Raw genomic sequence first — 23,705 nt, forward strand, 5'->3', positions numbered from 1 at the left:
AACCTAAAAATTGAGGCCTTTTATTCCACAAGGGAAATGGCAGACATAATGGCAGACATGTTTTGTTGCTATGTTTCAGCAGATGGAGTTAATCTGAGAGCCCGTATCCTGTACACTGAACGATTTGCAACACATATGGTACCATCTGTTAAGCTGATTGTTCCAGCTTCTGGGGGAAACAGGTTCTGTAGAACACAACAAAATAGACGGTGGGAGGCCTCGTTCAGTTCGCACGTCTGAAATGGAGGAGCGTGTTCTACACTCATTCTCGTAAATTAAGGATAATGCTGATACATGGTGAAACAACGCTCTGGTGGGCGGTTTGCGGGTTTAAATCACCTCGGGGTATGACCATGCGGTGCATTTGACTTGCGGTCGTTGCACGGTGGCGCTGGCAGCAGTCCACATACGCAGAGGTGTGTGGGTGCATGTCAGAGTACGGTGCAGCGATTAAGTGTGCAGACGTTTTCAGACGTGCTAATGGTGACTGTTTGCTGAAAATGGCTCAAAGAACACATATTGTTGACGTTATCAGGGCGCAGGAGTCGGTACTGGCTAAAAATGGTTCTAAGTACTATGGGACTTAACATCTATGGTCATCAGTCCCCTAGAACTTAGAACTGCTTAAACCTAACTAACTTAAGGACAACACACACATCCATGCCCGAGGCAGGATTCGAACCTGCGACCGTAGCAGTCGCGCGGTTCCAGACTGTAGCGCCTAGAACCGCTCGGCCACTTCGGCCGGCCCTGACACTCAGCTAATGGGTTTAAATTCGTTATTGTCTGACTTTAGGCCAGGCTTAGTGACTGACACGAGGAACGCCACGACCGCTTCAGTGACTGGCACGAGGAATGCCACGGCCTGATAGTTGGCTTTACCGAGAACAATTTATTTTCTCCTACAGCCAGCAATTCTTTCCACACAACTGCGTGGATCTCTGGCACAACAGCGAAATGACAGCCTGCAAGGGAATGACACGTTGTGCCACAGCGTATTCCCTGCACCCGTCCTTGGCAACTTGGTCCACTCGCTCTTTTCCCCAAATTCCCGCACGCCCCAGAACCCAGGGAATGATACCTGCTTCCTCCGCTGTTAAAGGAAATACAATTCATCATGTATGAGCTGGTCCATTTTATCTGCCGGGCACATGTGCTGCAATGATTGTGCAGCACTAAGGGAATAGGAGCAAATGAGAAACTATTTGCCGTGGAGACGCCTCGTCTGCTCGAGTGCCTTCTGCATCGCTTGATGTTCTGCAGTAAATACAGTATATTCGTGAGAAATGCGAATCCTGAAGACACCTTTGGGAAATACTACTCAACAGCCTAGGTAGTCTCCATGTTCGGATGCATCAGTGTGCATAACTTTAAAACTGTAATGCCTTTCTAAAAAGTTAAACAACAGAGACTTAAACGAAAAATCTGTAGTGCAGTCTACCTTCCGATTCGTCAAGTCTAAAATAATTCTGGGCCTCTGTCAAAGCCATGATGGAGATTTGCTTCAACCTTGATGTTAAACTTTAAAACCAGCCACTTCCAACTCTACAAGGCAATCCTTCGAATAAAAGGTCCATACAACGTACATCCATAATCAAGCCGAGATCACACAAAGTCGCTGTAAGACTGCACTCCATCCTCAATTGAAGAAAATTTAAGACAGAACTACAACGGTTAAAACGAAAGCACACAGACTCTCGGTTGAGAAATTAAAATCCTCCTTTTTCTCCCATTCCTCCAACCAACGGATAGTTAGTTGCAACTGATGAGATGTAAGTGCAACGCTCGAGGAGGAACAAAAGACAGAGAAGGCTTCAACAATCAAAGAACATTGAAAAGAACATGTAACTGCAGTCGTTATACTGTTATTAGCAATGGCAAAGACAGACGCTTGCGACACTATCTCGAGGGACACTCTTGCTCAAATTGACCACGGAACCTCAGCAATTCGATATCCAAAACAACGCGCTGACAGGAAACACCGTTTAAAGATGGGAAGGCAGCCTCAAAACTCCCATTCATACAGTTGCCTGAGGGTATTGTACCTCCAAGTAGTGACGTAGACTTTCTCAATGATAAAAGATATACCCATTAGGCGATGCCGACGCAGCGAAGCCTGTTGTAAAGCCTCTTCCAGGAGGGCTAGGTTATGAAAGGCGGAGCGATATCGGTTGAATCCACACTGGTAGCGACTAAGAAGCTATCTTGATCCTAAGATCCAGACAAGGCCGTGGTTGACCACCCGCTCTAAGGCTTTTCCCGCGGAGCTAGTGAAAGCATATTACAATAACTCGGACGTGTACTGTCCTTTTCAGGATTTAAAAGTGGAAGTAAAATTGTCTGTAGCCACGAGTCAGTATAGTGTCGTGACGCCCAAATGAGGTTAAAAAGGATGAGGAGGATTTATTTGTTTCGTTTTGCGAGATAAGCTTCACTGCACTCAGTTTTAGGATGTCAGCAGTAGGTTAGGAGGAATGTTGAGAGAGTGTGTTTTGGAGAGGATGTAAGATGGAATTGGTGGAGAGGAGGACTCTGAAACATGCTGGGAAGGAGGGAAGTTTGTAGATGGGGTGCCCAAGGGCAATCTGAATGTCAAAATGGTTCAAATGGCTCTGAACACTATGGGACTTAACATCTGAGGTCATCAGTCCCCTAGAACTTAGAACTACTTAAACCTAAGGACATCACATACACCCATGCCCGAGGAAGGATTCGAATCTGCGACTGTAGCAGTCGCGCGGTTCCGGACTGAAGCGCCTAGAACCGCTCGGCCACCGACGCAGGCAATCTGTGGAGCTTATTCAACCTCAAGAGCCGAAACCAAGGAAGGTAGTGATGGCTCTGCAGCGAAGTTACTGTTATAGCTCATCGCAAAGGTATTCTTGTCGGGACCCTCGGCAGGCAGCCCATTTCAGAAATGTTACTGTTCACAAATCATTGCCTCACAGATGCTGCTTTATAACAGGGTGATAAATCTCCGAATTATTCCTTAACTAGACGAAGCGCACAATGCTGTAAAAAGTGTTCATATCCCTCCGCATTTAACTTTTTCTAAAGCGCAATAAGGGAACCAACCCTAACCATGAAAAACATTCCTATATCCTAACACTATCTCCGCCATACAAGACATGATGGCAGGTAACGTTCTCCAGGTATTCGCCAAACCCAAACCCTTCCATCGGATTACCACAGAGTACAGGGCGATTCATCACTCCAAATCTCTCGTTTTCAGTCATCCACTGTCCAGTGTCGTCGGTCTTTACACTTCCTCAGTCACCGCTTAGAAATGTGTGGCTTAACGAGGAGCTGCTCCACCATTGTAGCCCCTCCTTTTTAATTGCCTACGCAACTGCCATTGCGCTGGCTGGACTGCAGGTAGCAGTGTCGAACCCACGAGTGATTCCCTCTGCTGATATCTTCCGATTTCTTACGACTACCCTCCGCAGTGCTCGGCGGTGCCTGTCCGTCATTACAGGAGGCCTGCCTAGTCTTGGTACAGCTATGGTCGTTCCTTCTCATTTCCACATCCCAGTCACATCACCAACAGTCGATTTGGGCAGTTTAGGGCGGTTCAAATGTCCCGTGGTTGTTTTGCTACTCAAGTGACTAGTCCACGTTCGTAGTCAACGTCTCTGAGCCGTGCGTGGCTCGTGTTCCCACCTTCACGTATTTTACACCCTGTTTTTAACGCACTTCCACTTCACTGCGCTAATTTAAATTACTACTGTCACTGAGTTGCTGCTTTGCCTGACCGTGACCGGCGCTAGGAGCGCGTATCGATATATTCCCTCTCGTGGTATCTTTGCTCGACTGCTATTACTTATCGGTTGTTGTCTGTGGTAAGTGAGTTCGGGTCGCGACTTCGGGCTGCCAGTCAGTTGGAGCGCGTCTGGAGCGCAGTCCAGACCTGCCAGTCGGGGAGTTGCACTGCGGCACTAGTGCAGTCGGGTTGGAGCAGCAGTGAGGTCTGCATCGGCATGGCTCGCCCGACCATTGCTGCCACACATCACTTGAGCCGGGCCACGGTCTTGGTGGATCGTCGGTCGGTCGTCCTACGGGGCCACGTGTTTTGGCTCGCCAATATAAGGCACTTATGGTCATTACTACATTTTCCCCTCCCCTGCCATAACTTACAAATGTGACCATCATCATTTTATAACACTTTTGGATTACTGTACTGTTCAACTATCGTTGCACTCTTGAGTTGCCACTTAACCAGTTTTATACTTGATCCAACATTGCATTTCCTGACACTCAAAAAAATGGTTCAAATGGCTCTGAGCACTATGCGACTTAACTTCTGAGGTCATCAGTCGCCTAGAATTTTAGAACTAATTAAACCTAACTAACCTAAGGACATCACACACATCCATGCCCGAGGCAGGATTCGAAACTGCCTCCGTAGCGGGCGCTCTGTTCCAGACTGTAGCGCCTAGAACCGCACGGCCACTCCGGCCGGCCCTGACACTCAGCTAATGGGTATAAATTCGTTATTGTCTGACTTTAACTACTCAAATATTTTGACCAGCTTTTAGGTACCGTGACATTTTGACCCATGCAGATAGTTTCTGACTCATTAGACAGAATATGATGACACTGGATGATGTACTTAAGATCCGGATAGTCATCTCATACGGTACTACACCTGCCCTTAATGCAACCTCAGAATGATTTGACATGGTTATACGTCATACCCTTAGTGTTAGCGATTGTATACATTTAATTTTGAGATTTATCTTCATACATATAGGCGGCCTCCTATATTTCTCTTTTTCTTCCTTTCCTTTTCATTCAGTCGATTCCACTTGGTATAATCCTGCATAACTGTATAGGACTTATATGTAGGGAGATAGACATTTCTTGATATACAGAGATTGAGAAACTTCTTTGTAACCATGACTACATGAGGCAGCTACTGGCGTTGCATTAATCCACTCAGCACAATGTGGGGTTGTCCTACATAAGGGTCCTAATGAAGTGTCTACGATGACCAGGTGTTTGATGATTTTATAGTACGATTGCATTGGTTACTTCGTGAATGGAATTGGGTTTTAAGACAAACTCTTCTATGCTTTTTGTCGTTAATATTGCGGCAGCTGTTTGTCGTACGACACATAATACGACCTAGACCACACATAAGTAACTATGTATTCTGACATGGTTGTCACATTTTCTTGTATTTTAATTTATTTTCTAGTTATTTATATTAGTTAATTAAAAAAAATTCTTCCACTGTTCCACTGGACATACGAATGTATGCAGTACATCTGATGTGTTGCATGGCCTATTACAGCTGTGTGTTACGGTTTTACGAATAATAGCGTACACACATGTTCATATATCATGCTTTATTTGAGTAAAACAGTGAAAACTATTAACAATAGCATGACATAGGCAGAAGCATATGTGCCCTAATGTTACATATAGTTTTAATGATATACAATATATCTCTCTGAGCCACTTACATAGTTAATATGATACCTTTCAATTGTTAACGTGTGTTATATATTTTTTATAATTTTTTTGTAATAGTACATTTCTTCTACTCATTGTACAGAGGCTTGAAGATGGCATCAATGTAATGCCGAAACTGGTAGCACATGGAAGTTCATAAAATAAAATAAATTCCTACAATACATACGGCTGTTGGTAAATTATTGCATCAAGAAGCTCATGCCAGCCGTCGTCCCATGATCCATAATGGATCCACGAAGATTAAAAAATCGTTCGTGAGTCGGCTGTGTGTGCGTGCGTGTGTGCATCGACTCCCGATTTGTCTTCGTGCTTGCTTAGTTCCTGTTGGGTATCGTTCACGTCTTCGTGCAGTGTTTGTCAAGTTGTGTGTGTAGTTGGCGTTATTTTCACTGACCACTATTTTAGATGTTGTCGGCATTCTGAGGGTGGTCGGTCGGTTGCTGCGGACCAGGGAAGTTATCTCCGCGCGGCGCAGTCGTCTGGGTGCGTTGGCGGTCCCTGCTCAGCGTCGAAGCGTGTGTGGAGCTGTCTGATCGCTACGAGCATCGTGGTTCGCCGACCCAGGAGTCACAGTTGAGTAGTAGTTTCAACTACCCAAGCCACGTCCATCCATGTCGTATGGTTCGTTTCAGTGGTTCGCTGTTGGGGAGGTATTCCTGTCAGGAACACCGAGTGTTTCTATTGATGAAATTTAGCTGCCATGCGGTGCAATGAGCTATATTCGTTGACTACAATTCAAGTGCACCAGCGGAATATTCTGCCTTGTGGCCGTTAGTGTTTTGGTTACTTGCCCTGGCCACTGACGTAAATTCAGGCAGTGTTCCTTTTGGGTGAATTTAATTATATTACCGTATTTCAAGTTCAAGTTTACCAGCGGAATTTTCTGCCTTGTGGCCGTTAGTGTTCCGGTTACCTGCCCTGCCCACTAACGTAATATTTCAGGCATCGTCCTTTGCTCACCTGTTGTCGCTGTCCAACATGGTGTGTAGTTTTGACAGCTAATATATATTTCATTGTGGATAATCACGTTCGTAACCTTTTGTGTTTGAGTTCTCATGTATCGACTGGTGGCAAGCAAGTCGTTTAGTCGGTCGGTCCGTGGCTGTCCCCTCGTTGGGTTCCGACGGATCAAATGTAGTTGGGCTCACCACCTGTCTCACCTAAGTGAACGACGGCAGACCGACCCCCCTGGAGGCTTCTGAGTGCCGTTTTCTTCTCACGGTGTTTAATTTTCTGTTTATAATCTATCATAGCCAATGATTTAAAAAATTCTTGTTTTTACTATATTTTATGTATTTTGAATTTTGGAAAGTCAGTTGTGGGCCTCACCCACTTAAATCTTTATCCTAAAAAAAATAAAAAATAAATATTGCCGCCTTCTGCCTTTGAAAGGTTATGGTAATTTATTTTTAAATCTTGAAAATTTTTTTGTGGGCCTTCAGCCTTTCGTATTGTATCTGCTCTCAGCCTCTCTGTGAATATATATATATATATATATATATATATATATATATATATATATATATATATATATATATATAGTGTGTGTTAATTATTTTATGTGCAATTTTAACTGCATGTTTTACCACTTGAGATTTACCTTGTTGCTTTAAGAATTCTTGTTTGGAGGCTTTCAGCAGTGAAATAATTGCCTTTTTGAAACTCGTAGTTCTAAAGGTTCGGCTATGTGCTGTTTTAGTTTAAAGGTGTTATTAAATTACAATAAATTACAATTTTGAGTGAACCTGACCCATACCGTATTTGTCCCTTTCCACAATCCTAATCACCTGTTCTGCCCAGCGGGTTTAGCGGGCGTTCCAGTCTCATTCTGCTGCTACTGCTTCTTTAATGACAAAACATTAAACGTGCCTCCTTTTTTTTACTGGTGGGTCCGTCACTGGTGGCATCTAGCGGTCAGTTCCGCATTATACAGGTGTGTCCGGATACTTCAGATCAGCTAGTGTATGTTACGCAATGTCATAATCGCTCGCTCGTTTGCAAACAAAACAGTACATTGGCCGGCCGCGGTGGCCGTGCGGTTCTAGGCGCTCCAGTCCAGAGCCGCGCTGTTGCTACGGTCGCAGGTTCGAATCCTGCCTCGGGCATGGGTGTATGTGATGCCCTTAGGTTAGTTAGGTTTAAGTAGTTCTAAGTTCTAGGGGACTGATGACCACAGCAGGTGAGTCCCATAGTGCTCAGAGCCATTTGAACCATTTGAAAACAGTACATTGGATTTTCTGCTGATCCATTTTGACTTCAACGACGGACACATACCACGCGAGGACTGCGTCATCCGGGAGCATCTGTGCAGCGAACTGTCTACGGCACTGCGTCCCCGTTACCTCGGAGCAGACGGCGCTTCCCAAAGCAGGTCTCGGGCGATGCGGCCTCCGGCACGTAAGCCGCGGCCGAGGTCACTGGCATCGCAGCGTGCCGTCCACGTGGAAAGAAGACACGGGCAGGGAAACAGGATGGGTACCGGTAACGCTGTACGTGGAAAAGCCGCCAGTAACCCCTCCCTGCTCACAGTCTCACTGCAGCAGCAGGTATGACAGTTGACAAGATGAGCTGACACAAGCGCACTGTGCGCTTGATACTCTTGAGGGCAGATTTGCATTCAAAGCGCCGTCGACGACGAGTTCATCTGAGATGGAGCGCAATCTCCTATTGGGGAAGGATGGAAACTGACCTGGCCCTTTCAAAGGAACCATCTTGGCATTCAGTATAGACAATTTAGTACGTTATCAGTAAGCCCCCGATGCTTTAAAGAATTGCCCTATGTTCAAACTTAAAACAAAGATTTAAAAGTATGTTTAAAGTTTACTAGGAATTGCTAAATGCTCTCATTATCAAACTCTGGTTGAGTATATGCTGGGTAATTTCCGCTCCGTTTTAAGCAAAATCTAGTTCTTCACGGATCTCATTATTTATGGCGTCGTATCTCCTAAACAATGTGTTGTAGAATGAAATAATTTTTCAGATACATTAACTGGTATATCTGGGTACTGTCCGCAAAATGTGTTGTGAATACAGCTAACAGTAAAGAAGTAATAAATTAAATCTTCAAGCCTCATGCGACAGTTCTACTGCATGAACAGCGAGAACGTAGTAAGCCGTGCTTTTCATAATTTGGTGGGACGTTGTCAGCGAGAAAAAGTTTCGTAAAGGTTTGAAATTATGTGTAAAGTTCGTAGCAAGTCACTAAGTGTTCTCGTTTTCATATAATGGATGAATATAGTCCGGGCATTTGTACACCGTGAGTTGCGCTGCCTCAAAAAATACATACTGTTTTTAACTGGAGTACTTGTGTTATTGTCTGAATAAGATTATACCTCTCGGTGAGTAGATTATGTCCACACTTTAAATTTTTAAATTCGGTCACTATTTATTTGAAATAATGAAAATCAAATTTTTGTTTGCCCCTAGCTGTCGCTAGATAGGCAACCTGAACCTGAGTTTCTGTTCGTCAGTTTGTAATACAGGAGGGCAGATATTCTGGAGAAGCGAAAGTAACATCTGGTGCGTCCCAAGATTGCGTAATAGTACCTCTAATATTTTCAACATACATGCATACTCGACAGCAGTGTTCGAGATTGTTGGCTGACGATGCTGTTGCGTACAGGGAAGTATCGTAGTTGGACGATCATAAGGAATTACAGGAAGAGTTGTTCTACGTTACTACTTTGCGTGATGAATGGCAGCTATCTGTAAATGTAGATAAATGTAAGATAATACCTATAACACAGAGAAGCAACCGTATATTATCTGTTTACAGCGTTAGTGCTGATCACTTGATCACGTCAAATCGTACACAGTCCAGCCACATGCTATACAATGCCGGCCGCGGTGGCCGTGCGGTTCTGGCGCTGCAGTCCGGAACCGCAGGGCTGCTACGGTCGCAGGTTCGAATCCTGCCTCGGGCATGGGTGTGTGTGATGTCCTTAGGTTAGTTAGGTTTAAGTAGTTCTAGGTTCTAGGGGACTTATGACCTAAGATGTTGAGTCCCATAGAGCTCAGAGCCATTTTTTTGCTATACAATGACATCAGTTTTTTATTATTTTGTGAAGCTCTCGCTGAAACAGATCAGGGCTTTATCGTGTCTTGGACGTCATCTTCAGTGCCCAGTTGGATGATTTGTGCGTTCTGGGCACAATGAGGCGAAAGCAAGGAAAGGTAAACCAACATATGATCCTCGTAATAGTTTACTTAAATAACTACTGATTCTAAACATAAAAGCACGTATGTGTTTTCTGGGAGATTTTGTAACAGTTATAGGCATAAATATAAGTAAAGGATGTTTCATAACTCATATTAAAGGCTTCTCGAGTTTATAGAGGAAATTTAGTAATTAAAGTTATGATGACGAACCCAAACGTACGAATGGAAATGTACGTTTTGGACATAAAATAAGTTTTTAGATCGGGTAACTTTTTAATCTCCCGTTTCCCGTTACGGACTCAAACTTGGAAGAGGACGACGTTGTCGGTTGCAATTGAAGTTATGGCATCAGATACAATTTTTGTTCCACTACCACAACGGCTGGAGGAGGAATGCTTCGTGCAATTGAGAACCCTAGTCTCAGCGTAAGAGAATTAGCTGCAGCAAGTAATGCTGACGACACGACTGTCTCGATAGTGCTACATGAGATCCTGCTCTACACACAGCATGCAAAGCATGTTCTGAAACTATCAACAGCTCGTTGTACGGGTAGACCTCATTTAGTAATGTGTCAAACCTCACTTTAGTGCAGCCATGCTGTTTACGGATGAGGCTTCGTAACGAAGTAGATTGTTAATGTGTTGAGAATTGCAGAAACTGAGCTCTGACATGGAAATAAAACGTTTCCGGACCCAAGTCCATACAATACTTTCTTCTCTTTAGTGTAATTTCCTGGATGTTTGACCATCCGTTTCTGTTATACGCTGTATGTAGTGACAGTTGAAAACTTGTGCCATAACAGAACTCGAACCCGGATTTCCTGCTTGTGTATGTGTGTGAATTCCCGAGGGACCAAATTGCTGAGGACATCGGTTCCTAGACTTACGCACTACTTAAACTAACTTATGCAAAAAACAATACACATCCCATGCCCGAGGGAGGACTCGAACCTCCGGCGGCAGTGGCCGAGCAACCCGTGACATGACGCCTTAGACCGCGCGACCACTCCGCGCGGGGGGTAACCAAGAAGCCAATATATTACCACAATTTTTCTAGCCAGATCATTACTGAATCCTGCCATGTTTCATTCTTGGTACGTAAATTGGGACAGAGCCGGCTGCTGCGGCCGAGTGGTTATAGGTGCTTCAGTCTGGAACCGTGCGACCACTACGGTCGCAGATTCGAATCCTGCCTCGGGCATGTATGTGCGTGATGTCCGTAGGTTAGTTAGGTTTAAGTTGTTCTAAGGTCTAGGGGGCTGATGACCTCAGATGTTAAGTCCCATAGCGCTCAGAGCCATTTGAGCCAAACTCGGTTAGCAGTTGGAAACAGTGCGAAACAAGACTCATTCGACCAAATGACTTTCTTCCATTGCTCTATAGTCCAGGACTTACAGCTTCGTCTCCATGTTCTCCTGTTATGGGTATTTGCATCACTGATGAGTGGTTTTGGAATTCCAGCTAGCCCTGCAGTTCCCTGCTTACGGAGCTTCCTTCGTGTTGTTTTGGTGCTGACAGAGTTCGCTATTGGGACATTCAGTTCTGCAGTGACTTTTGCTGTTGTGGTCCCCTTATTTTTCATCACAATTCCCTTAAACGACAGTCTGTCACAATCAATCAACAAATACTTTCGTCCACATCGTGATTTAGTGGTTGATATTTATCCGATTTCCCTACATGGGGTATAAATCTTCGGTATGTTGCCTCCTGAAACACCACGCACTTCGGCTCTCTTGGTTACAAAAGCACCGATAATACGAGCGCCAACAATTTGCCCATATCCTGAATCACTTATCTTCAACGCAATGCACTCACGACTGCAAAGGACATTGTTCCGACCACGACTGACCCTTGCAACGTATTGAGGACATTGTACAGGTGCCGTTCGTAATAAAATGCGACAACGCAACCTGTAGGCTTGACTAGCATCTGCATTTATGTTAAAGCACGAATGTCTCGCGGAGTTTCCGTATTTTTTCCAACCCATGTATGTTTAGGGGATCCAACGCTACATTTGTTCAGTCCACTTGTCTCGGCGGCATCTCGTTTCCGACTTTGACATTGTAGTACCGGTACTGAACACAAACATTCTGCATGTATGGAAAACACTTCAATCAACTGGCCAAGTTCGGCAAGCACTTGCAGCGAGATGCAAATAACTACTTCCACTAACTTTTGTTGAAGTTACTTCTGGAAATTGACGAAATGTGCGGAAGTCCACTTGTTAGTGAGTTTCCAAGATTTGAGGACACTTACTTGCTATTGGACACATGATTTAAACTCGGTTGTACCCCTGTTTCCTATCTGTGAGCTGGAAGCAGAGGTCTCACCCTCTCCCCATTCTGTAATATAACACAAATACGCCACTACACTGTACTCACACCCATTAAAGTCACCCTCTTCTTCTTTCTTGGCTCTACAGCTCGTATCGAAGTTTCCAACCGATTTCTCATACACGAACAGCAGTTGACCGGCGTTGCCTGGTGAAACGTTGTTGTGATGCCTCGTGTGAGGAGGATAAATGCGTACTATCACGTTTCCGACTTGACTTCTACAATTTCCATTTCTCTCTGTCCTTTGCCAATAGTCTCCAGTTTCTATAGCTCATCTTCCTAAGATCTCCGATTACTCCATCTCTCCATCTGGCTCTTGGTCGACCACGTCCTCTCTGCCCTCCTGGCTTTCCTTGTAATATTCCTTTTGATACTTCTGTATCATTCATGTGAGCCACGTGTCCCGCTCACCTCAGTCTGGATGATTTCACTATCCTTCTGATGGGTTGATCTTTGTATATGGTATGCAGCTCGTGGTTGTATCTCCTCCTCCATCTTCATCTTTCACAGATTGGGCCTATAATTCGTCTAAGTACCTTTCTTTGAAATGCATCCAGTGATTCAGTATCTTTAGTTGTTGCCGGCCGGTGTGGCCGTGCGGTTCTAGGCGCGTCAGTCTGGAACCGCGTGTCCGCTACGGTCGCAGGTTCGAATCCTGCCTCGGGCATGGATGTGTGTGATGTCCTTAGATTAGTTAGGTTTAAGTAGTTCTAAGTTCTAGGGGACTTATCACCTAAGATATTGAGTCCCATAATGCTCAGAGCCATTTGAACCATTTGAACTTTAGTTGTTGATGTCCAGGCTTCAGAGGCATATGTACGCACTGGTCGTATAAGTGATTTATACAAATTTCGTTGTACGAGTCAGGAGCCTTGAGAATAGACATCGTGTTAGGGAAGAATAGACTCTATTGGCTAGTATTAATCTCTGCTTAATTTCATAGGAGGTATCATTTAGATGCGTAACTGTACAGCCCAGGTACTTGAAATGTTCAACTCTCTCAAATGTATAATTGCCCAATGTTATTGCATGTGGCATATTTTCTCTATGGATTTTCCAGCTGCCATATATTTTGTTTTTTTTTGTTCATTAATAATTCACCGCATGTTCCTACTAGCCAAGGGCTGTAAACGTCTCTTCCATTGCTTTTTGGGTTCTTGCTATTATATCTATGTCAGTATCTGCACTGATTTATAGAAGAGCGTTCCCCTATTCAGAAGGTTTGCGTTTGTTATCGCCTTCTCTAGGACGGCATTAAGGAGAAGACATGCTAATGAATCCCCTTGTCGCACTCCATTTTTAATACTCAATGTATTGGACATAATTCCTCCTAATCTTACACTACCTTGAGTTTCGCTCATTGTCATTATTCTCACCAGCCATACCAACTCTCTCGATACTCCCAGTTCATCTAGAGCTTGATATAACTGCTCTCTATTTATGCTATCATAAGCTGCTTTGAAATCTGTGAAGAGGTGATGCGTAATAGTTTTTTTTCAGGATTTGTCAAGGTGAATATTTGATCTGTAGTTGACTTCCCGAGAAGGAAGCCGGTCGGGGTGGCCGAGCGGTTATAGGCGCTACATACTGGAACCGCGCGACCGCTACCGTCTCAGGTTCGAATCCTGCCTCGGGCATGGATGTGTGTGATGTACTTAGGTTAGGTAGGTTTAAGTAGTTCTAAGTTCTAGGGGACTGATGACCTCAGAAGTTGAGTCCCATAGTGCTCAGAGCCGGGAAGGAATCCGCATTGGTACGGCCCCGTCTCCCTCTGTATGATCGGGAGTATTCTGTCGAATAGTAAATTAGAAAATATTTAATAACGCAAATTAAGTAGTGCGATCCCTCTATGATTGCCACACTCCATCTTATCCCCATTAAACTCACCTACTCTCAACGAATACAAAAGACTCCTATTTCCCCAAGGAAAGGAGCCAACATGCACGAAGGAACGACACGTTTATAATGAACTAAAATTTACGAGTGCAGTTGGAGTTACACTACTGGCTATTAAAATTGATACACCACGAAGATGACGTGCTACAGACGCGAAATTTAAGCGACAGGAAAAAGATGCTGTGATATGAAAATGATTATCTTTTCAGAGCATTCACACAAGGTAGCGCCGGTGGCGACACCTACAACGTGCTGACATGAGGAAAGTTTCCAACCGATTTGTCATACACAAACAGCAGTCCACCGGCGTTCCTCGTGAAACGTTGTTGTGATGCCTCGTGTAAGGAGGAGAAATGCGTACCATCACGTTTCCGACTTTGATAAAGGGCGGATTGTAGCCTATCGCGATGCGGTTTATCGTATCGCGACATTGCTACTCGCGTTGGTCGAGATCCATTGACTGTTACCAGAATATCGAATCAGTGGGTTCAGGAGGGTAATACGGAACGCCGTGCTGGGTCCCAACGGCCTCGTATCACTAACAGTCGAGATGACAGGCATCTTATCCGCATGGCTGTAACGGATCGTGCAGCCACATCTCGATCCCTGGGTCAGCAGATGCGGACGTTTGCAAGACAACAACCATCTGCACGAACAGTTTAACGACGTTTGCAGTAGCATGGACTATCAGCTCGGAGACCATGGCTGCAATTACCCTTTACGCTGCATCACTGACAGGAGCGCCTGCGATGGTGTACTCAACGACGAACATGGGTGCACGAATGGCAAAACGTCATTTTTTCGGATGAATCCAGATTCTGTTTACAGCACCATGATTGTCGCATCCGTGTTGGGCGGCATCGCAGTGAAAGCACATTGGAAGCGTGTATTCGTCATCGGCATACTGGCGTATCACCCGGCGTGATGGTATGGGGTGCCAGTGGTTACACGTATGGGTCAACTCTTGTTGGCATTGACGGCACTTTGAACAGTGGACGTTGCATTTCAGATGTGTCACGACCTGTGGCTCTACCCTTCATTCGATCCCTGCGAAACCCTACATTTCAGCACGATAATGCACGACCGCATGTTGCAGGTCCTGTACGGGCCTTTCTGGATACAGAAAATGTTCGACTGCTGCCCTGGCCAGCATCTTCTCCAGATCTCTCACCAAATGAAAACGTCTGGCAAATGGTGGCCGAGCAACTGGCTCGTCACAATACGCCAATCACTACTCTTGGTGAACTGTGGTATCTTGTTGAAGCTACATGGGTAGCTGTACTTGTACACGCCATCCAAGCTCTATTTGACTCAATGCCCAGGCGTATCAAGGCCGTTATTACGGGTAGTGATTTCTCAGAATCTATGCACCCAAATTGCGTGAAAATGTAATCACATGTCAGTTCTAGTATAATATATTTGTCCAATGAATACCCGTTTATCATCTGCATTTCTCCTTGGTTTTCAAATGGTTCAAATGGCTCTGAGCACTACGGGACTCAACATCTGAGGTCATCAGTCCCCTAGAACTTAGAACTACGTAAACCTAACTAACCTAAGGACATCACACACATCCATGCCCGAGGCAGGATTCGAACCTGCGACCGTAGCGGTCGTGCTGTTCCAGACTGAAGCACCTAGAACCGCTCGGCCACACCGGCCGGCTCTCCTTGGTGTAACAATTTTAATGGCCAGTAGTATATTTAATTGCTGGACACCATGATGTCGTACCTGTCTTCGGGACACCAGGAGTCCGCTTACCGGCCTGTTTGGTTCATTAGGCCGGCGGCTTCCTAAGAAGCTCCGCTGCGGCGAACAAAAAAGAAGGGCGCCTCGTGGTGCGTCTAGGTGTGCGGTCTCAGGTTACGCAGGCGGTGCAGCGCGGATAATGAGGCGAGGCACGGCGGCCTGGACTTAGGCAGAAGGCTGGCGGAGGAATGCCGCCCTGACCACGCGGTTTCAATGCTGGGTGATCGGCTGCCGCAAGACGATAATGAGAGGCGCAGTGGCAAGTGCAAGGCCGACTCTGACACACAAACAGCCGCCACGCGGTGGAGGAAAGGGGGACAGACTCTCCCGCGCCGTAGAAAGCGGCCACCGCAGCGGCCGCCGCAGCGACAGTGAATCGGCGGCCATCGGCGTGTGTACACCGCGTCACACGCTCCGTCCAGAAGCTTCGCGCTGCGTCACCGCTGCTGCGCCGACAGAGGGCGCAAGACAGGCTGCGAGGCTCCTCAAGACTACAAGCGACACAGGCTCAAGGTAAGCCTGCCGACTCCACTCACTGTTTCCTGGGGGTACCAAATACTCGGCGCTGTAGTGCAGGTGGTCTAACACGACGATCTAGGTCAGTGTAGTCCCACTTTTCAATACTGACATTGTGGCGCTTACCTCGGACCGCAAATTTACCAATCTTGTTATTAACTGAGGCAACAGCCTTGCCGCAGTGGATACACCGGTTCCTGTAAGATCACCGAAGCTAAGCGCTGTCGGGCATGGTCTGCACATGGATGGGTGACCATCCAGGCCGCCATGCGCTGTTGCCATTTCTCAGGGTGCAATTAGCCTCGTTATGCCATTTGAGGAGCTACTCGACCGAATAGTAGCGGCTTCGGTCAAGAATACCAACATAACGACCGGGAGAGCGGTGTGCTGACCCCACCCCCCTCCTATCCGCATCATCCACTGTGGATGACACGGTGGTCGGATGGTCCCGGTAGGCCACTCGTGGTCTAAAGACAGAGTGTTTTTTTTGTTGTTGTTAACTGGTATACTACACTACTGCCCATTAACATTGCTACATCAAGAAGAAATGCAGATGATAAACGGGTACTCATTGGACAAATATATTATACTAGAACTGACATGTGATTACATTTTCACGCAATTTGGGTGCATAGATTCTGAGAAAGCACTACCCGTAATAACGGCCTTGATACGCCTGGGCATTGAGTCAAACAGAGCTTGGATGGCGTGTACAGGTACAGCTGCCCATGCAGCTTCAACACGGTACCACAGTTCATCAACAGTAGTGACTGGCGTATTGTGACGAGCCACGGGTCATAACACATCTGAAATGTAACGTCCACTGTTCAAAGTGCCGCCAATGCGAACAAGAGGTGACCGATACGTGTAACCAATGGCATCCCATACCATCACGCCGGGTGATACGCCAGTATGCCGATGACGAATACGTGCTTCCAATGTGAGTTCACCGCGATGTCGTCAAACACGGATGCGACCAACATGATGCTGTAAACAGAATCTGGATTCATCCGAAAAATTGAAGTGTTGCCTTTCGCGCACCCAGGTTTCATTGAGTACACCATCGCAGCCGGTCCTGTCTGAGATGCAGCGTCAAGGGTAACAGCAGCCATGGTCTCCGAGCTGATAGCCCATGCTGCTGGAAACGTCGTCGAGCTGTTCGTGCAGATGGTTGTTGTCTTGCAAACGTCCCCATCTGATCACTGAGGGATCGAGACGTGGCTGCACGATCCGTTACAGCCATGCGGATAAGATGCCTGTCATCTCGACTGCTAGTGATACGAGGCCGTTGGGATCCAGCACGGCGATCCGTACTACCCTCCTGAACCCACCGATTCCATATTGTGCTAACAGTCATCGGATCTCCAGCAACGCGAGCAGCAATGTCGCGATACGATAAACCGCAATCGCGATAGGCTACAATCCGACCTTTATCAAAGTCGGAGACGTGATGGTACGCATTTCTCCTCCTTACACGAGGCATCACAACAACGTTTCACCAGGCAACGCCGGTCGACTGTGTATGAGAAATCGGTTGGAAACTTTCGTCATGTCAGCACGTTGTAAGTGTCGCTACCGGCGCCAACCTTGTGAGAATGCTCTGAAAAGCTAATCATTTGCATATAACAGCATCTTCTTCTTGTCGGTTAAATTTCGCGTCTGTAGCACGTCATTTTCGTGGTGTAGCAATTTTAATGGCCAGTAGTGTAAAAGAATTAGTGCGTTACGAGCCGCCAATAGATTAGCTGTAGTAAAGCCACTGACCGTAAGTAATGATCGGAACCCTTCGTGTTGACTGTTCTCTGCTTCAGAATGCTGCCACCTCAACGCCACCAAAGATGAGTGACGGAAATTGCCTGACGAAGTTTTGTTGTGTGTGAACCGATGTTTAATTGAATAAAGCCCGCCCGGGTAGCCTAGCTTTCTAACACACGGCTTTCCGGAGTGAGAGGGAGCGCCTGGTCCCCGGCACGAATCCGCCCGACGGACTTGTCGAGGTCCGGTGAGCCGGCCAGTCTGTGGATGGTTTTTAGGCGGTTTTCCATCTGCCCCGGCGAATGCGGGCTGGTTCCCCTTATTCCGCCTCAGCTACACTATGTCGGCGATTGCTGCGCGAACAAGTTCTGCACATACGCGTACACCACCATTACTCTACCATGGGGCTACACTCGTCTGATGAGAGTCGTTCCCTGGGGAGTCCACCGGGGGCCGAACCGCACAATAACCCTGGGTTCGGTGTGGGGCAGCGGATGCGTGAAGTGGACTGCGGTAGTCGTCGGTGGTGTTGTGGACCACTGCGGCTGCGGTGGGGACGGAGCCTCTCCGTCGTTTCTAGATCTCCGGTTAACATGCAATACAATACAATTGAATAAAACTTTGCTAGGGACCCCGCAATTTTTGCAGTGTCTTATAATTCCGGCCGTATTTATTCCTTAAAAAATCTACTCGCGAAAATTTGACTGTGATACTAACCTTTTCTGAAATCCTGAAACTATTTTTTCTGAGGTATATATATAATTACATTTTTCTTTCACATAGCATAATTTTTTGTATGAAACTCTTTGCAACAAGGATTTTTACGCACGGCTATTTTCCACTTGCTGCGCTGGTATGTAGTGTCTTTTCCTGCAGTGTTTCGTGGTTAAAAAAAATGAAGAAACACCAGAAAAGAACACAGCGTTCCAACTTAATTTTCCGAAATATTCCAGGTTTAACACAGTTCTTCCTGTACAAAGCCTGGATCATCGTCTGAATCGTCGATGTCGTCATTGTCATTCTCAAGAAATTGTCGCTCCAATTCACTCAAAATTTCACCCTTCCTAAGACAACGTGCAGCCATGTGTACCGTCGCTTTACACACTGAACGAGTAGACCCGCCTTCCACCAGCTCAGCTTCATGCAACAAATGGCTGTTTCAGCAGCTTCATGTCCCTCGCAACGCATTGAGCCCGTAACCATACGTAGTTTTGTATTTAACAGTAGGAGAAACTAAACACCGTCACATGTCGGGATCGGCAGTCTACCGATATTTTCGCATCGCGCCAACTGGCAGGATTGGCTGTTAAAGTGTTAGCAATAGCAGTTGCACTCATTTTAAATGCATTATGCAATATGAGATACGATCACATGTTTCACTATATTTTTTGAATGTCATTTTTATTCTACTCGGGCGGCCGGCGTGGCCGAGCGGTTCTAGGAGCTTCAGTCTGGAACCGCGAGACCGCTACGGTCGCAGGTTCGAATCCTGCCTCGGGCATGGATGTGTGTGATGTCCTTAGGTTAGTTAGGTTTAAGTAGTTCTAAGTTCTAGGGGAGTGGTGACCTCAGATGTTAAGTCCCATAGTGCTCAGAACCATTTATTCTACTCGCTGCCTTGTATTTCAACTGCCTTAGTTTCACTTTATATTCATTGCTACAAATATGTATCGTATTTGAAGATGATCTTCTCTATAACGCGCAGTCCCGTATACGTGTTACTTCCGTTTGAAATTTGTATCATAGCAGCTGACCGGTACGAGTCACATACACCAATGAGTTGTCAGCACTGGAAGACAGAAACATCCCTCCCCCCCCCCCTCCCCACTCACATCCTCTAACACCGCAGTGGTTGCACTATGTACTACCTACCCTCTGCCCCTGACATAAGTGGCTAACATTGCTTATCTCACGGCCCAAATCACCAGTGTCAGTTAAAATTAAGCACATCTTAAAATAAAATGTTGATTCCTCTGTGAGTAATTCTATATATTACCGAGCAGGAAAACTACATCCTTAAAAAGCTCTTAACGTTAGCTGACATTTTTGGATTTAGCTGTTAGTTGCGAGATGCATATTATTATAAAATGTCGGGGCGCTCGAATACTTGATTGGAGCCCCACGGGGGCCGCGGGCTGCAGTTTACCAACGATTGATGTAGGGTGCTACATTTCGAATCAGTCATACTCTCTGGAGTCAGGCACACGGAACGCTTTTTTATTCACAAACTAGCTGATCAACCCCGCATGCCCGCGTATTCATTTCGCTAATTTTCTATTACAAACGAAAAGAAAAAATGAACTGTGTTTCTAGTGTGATATGGGAAAAATTTCATTTCTATGTATTCGTGAAAACAACTTTGAATTTATGCGGTAGATTTGGTGTGAGATGATACCAGTTTCTGTATGCTGGGTCCAGCTGCTTCGCGTGTCTACAACGCGATTTTGTAACCGTCTCTATGGCAACGCCTCTTCATAGCTCTACAGATGGCTATCATTTTCGACTACAGCCGTTTGCGCTTAGCAGTTGCCGGCCGAGGTGGCCATGCGGTTCTGGCGCTGCAGTCCGGAACCGCAAGACCGCTACGGTCGCAGGTTCGAGTCCTGCCTCGGGCATGGGTGTGTATGATGTCCTTAGGTTAGTTAGGTTTAAGTAGTTATAAGTTCTAGGGGACTTATGACCTAAGATGTTGAGTCCCATAGTGCTCAGAGCCATTCATTTCGCTTAGCAGTTGAAAGCTGTCAAAAGCGCTGTCTGGAGTCAGGCATTTCCTTACGTTGATTCGACTGCAGAAGTGTCTTAGTGGTAAAGAGTAAGTTGTGAGTTAAAGAGAATTTCGCTCTCATTTAAGTATATGGCGGAAAGAGTCAGCCTTCAGGAATTGTGAAACGAACCCTGTCGTCCAGGACCGGATGCCACAAAGGGAGGAGATTCACCACGAGATGGGGTCTATTGAGGCCTAAGCGCTGTAGTGTGCGAGTGAGACAGACGAGAACCTACGTCATAGCCGTTGGAGGCCGAGGAGACATAGCAGTGTTAAATGTGGCGGACCTAAGATCGGCCATAAAGGGAAACATTTGTGAAAACTATTTAATTCTGTAGTAGTGCAGGGAATCAAGTCACAGTAATTTTAATCTACCGTCCTCCATAAATTTTCATGGTGATCCCTATAAAACTTGAATCTTGATCATATCTATAATAGTTTAGGATTTACTGTTAAAGTGAAATTAGCAAATTTTGTAACAGAGACCTAAGTGCTAAAATCTGAACTCTTTGGTCGATCTTAACGATCAACATTTCGTATAGAAGCGCATCATTAAAAAGACAAACGTTGTAAATATCAACTCTGTAACTTTATTTTTTTAAATATATAGTAAATTTAAATTTAAGTATTTTCAGTTAAATACCATATCATCATTTCCTCCACAAAAAACGCATTGCCCAATGACAGCATGACACCTAATTCAATCATTAGGTAATAGAATATGTGTTGTAAAGTTTAGTGCACAATAGTTACTTTTGTTCTTTATTTATTTATCAGAAAGCACATTGGTGCAAGGCTACTAACGTTGCATTCAAAGCTAACAAGGAAATTGTATTGGTTTTATGTAAAATAATTTAACATTTATTATGTAATGGATATTATTGTTACTTTATTTACACTACTGGCCATTAAAATTGCTACACCAAGAAGAAATGCACATGATAAACGAGTATTCATTGGACAAATATATTATACTATAACAGACATGTGATTACATTTTCACGCAATTTGGGTGCATAGACGCTGTGAAATCAGTACCCAGAACAACCACCTCTGGCCATAATAACGGCCTTGATACGCCTGGGCATTGAGTCAAACAGCTTGCATGGCGTGTACAGGTACAGCTGCCCATGCAGCTTCAACATAATATCACAGTTAACCAAGAGTAGTGACAGGCGTATTGTGACGAGCCAGTTGCTCGGCCACCATTAACCAGACGTTTTCAGTTGGTGAGAGGTCTGGAAAATGTGCTGGCCAGGACAGCAGTCCAAAGTTTTCTGTATCCAGAAAGGCCCGTACAGGACCTGCAACATGCGGTCGTGCATTATCCTGCTGAAACGTAGGGTTTTGCAGGGATCGAATAAAGGGTAGAGCCACGGGTCGTAATACATCTGAAATGTAACGTCCACTGTTCAAAGTGCCGTCAATGCGAACAAGAGTTGACCGAGACGTGTAACCAATGGCACCCCATACCATCACGCCGGGTGATACGCCAGTATGCCGATGACGTATACACGCTTCCAATTTGCGTTCACCGCGATGTCGCCAAACACGGATGCGACCGTCATGATGCTGTAAACAGAACCTGTATTCATCGGAAAAAATGATGTTTTCCCATGTGTGCACCCAGGTCCGTCGTTGAGTACACCATCGCAGGCGCTCATGTCTGTCATGCAGCGTCAAGGGTAACCTCAGACATGGTCTCCGAGCTGATAGTCCATGCTGCTGCAAACGTCGTCGAACTGTTCGTACAGATGGTTGTTGTCTTACAAACATCCCCATCTGTTGACTCAGGGATCGAGACGTGGCTGCACGATCCGTTACAGCCATGCGGATAAGATGCAAGTCATCTCGACTGCTAGTGATACGAGGCCGTTGGGATCCAGCACGGCGTTCCATATTACCCTCCTGAACCCACCGATTCCATTTTCTGCTAACGCGAGTAGCAATGTCGCAATCGCGATAGGCTACAATCCGACCTTTATCAAAGTCGGAAACGTGATGGTACGCATTTCTCCTCCTTGCGCGAGACAACACAACAATGTTTCACCAGGCAACGCCGGTCAACTGCTGTTTGTGTATTGGAAATCGGTTGGAAACTTTCCTCATGTCAGCACGTTGTATGTGTCGCCACCGGCGCCAACCTTGTGTGAATGCTCTGAAAAGCTAATCATTTGCATATCACAGCATCTTCACCTCAGTGTTTACGACATCAGGCAATGGCAAACCACCTCCACTAGGACCTTGCCTAGTACGGCGGTGCGGGTCTCTCGCATCGTTCCCCTACGTTCCATCCCCTACGTTCCATCATCATAATCATCATCATCTCCCGAACTACGATAGGTAGTTGGTATCTACCCTCTCAGCGATTGTTGCCTGATGGTATGGGACATGTGAACTAAATTTGGTTGACACCGGTCGGCCCAGTGGCTTAGAAGGAGATATGTAAAACAAACAAACACACACACACACACACACACACACACATATATATATATATATATATATATGTATATATATATATATATATATATATATATGCATCCATCTTTATAATGCGAATAGATGTCTTGAAAGGAGTGGTATCGTGAATAATCAGCTGCTGTAGTGTGTATTTATTTAAAAATGACCTGTAGCGGCCAATCGACAAACTGCAAGTCACGGATACATTTACAACAGGATAAGCTACTCAGTCCAGAGCTTAGATTTTATGGATAAATGGTTTACATTCGTTGTCAGTGCTTTGTTTTGGACAAAACAAGATTAAAATACTGAATTTAAAAAGTGACGTGATTCACTAAACATTTTAGAACATGTTCAAAGATAATGCTATTTACGTTAGAAAGTATCTGGAAGACACTGAAGCGCCAAAGAAACTGGTCTAGGAATGCGTATTCACATACAAAGATATGTAAACAGGCAGAACAGGGCGCTTTGGTCGGTAACGCCTATATAAGACAACAAGTGTCTGGCGCAGTTGCTAGATCGATTACTGTTGCTACAATGACAGGTCATCAAGATTTAAGTGAGTTTGAAGGTGGTGTTATAGTCGGCGCACGA

General features: G+C 45.5%; 1 protein-coding gene across 1 annotated transcript in view; it reads left to right on the forward strand.

Annotated features, from left to right (window-relative positions):
• Positions 1–16,009: 16,009 nt before the first annotated feature.
• LOC126419203 (glucose dehydrogenase [FAD, quinone]-like) overlaps positions 16,010–23,705 on the forward strand; it is a 165,719-nt gene continuing 158,023 nt past the window's right edge. Inside the window, exon 1 of the mRNA XM_050086339.1 lies at positions 16,010–16,123. The gene's annotated coding sequence lies outside the window, so the exon portion shown is untranslated. The remainder of the gene's footprint in view (positions 16,124–23,705) is intronic.

This window comes from Schistocerca serialis, chromosome 9 (assembly GCF_023864345.2).
Source record: "Schistocerca serialis cubense isolate TAMUIC-IGC-003099 chromosome 9, iqSchSeri2.2, whole genome shotgun sequence".
Lineage (NCBI taxonomy): Eukaryota > Metazoa > Arthropoda > Insecta > Orthoptera > Acrididae > Schistocerca > Schistocerca serialis.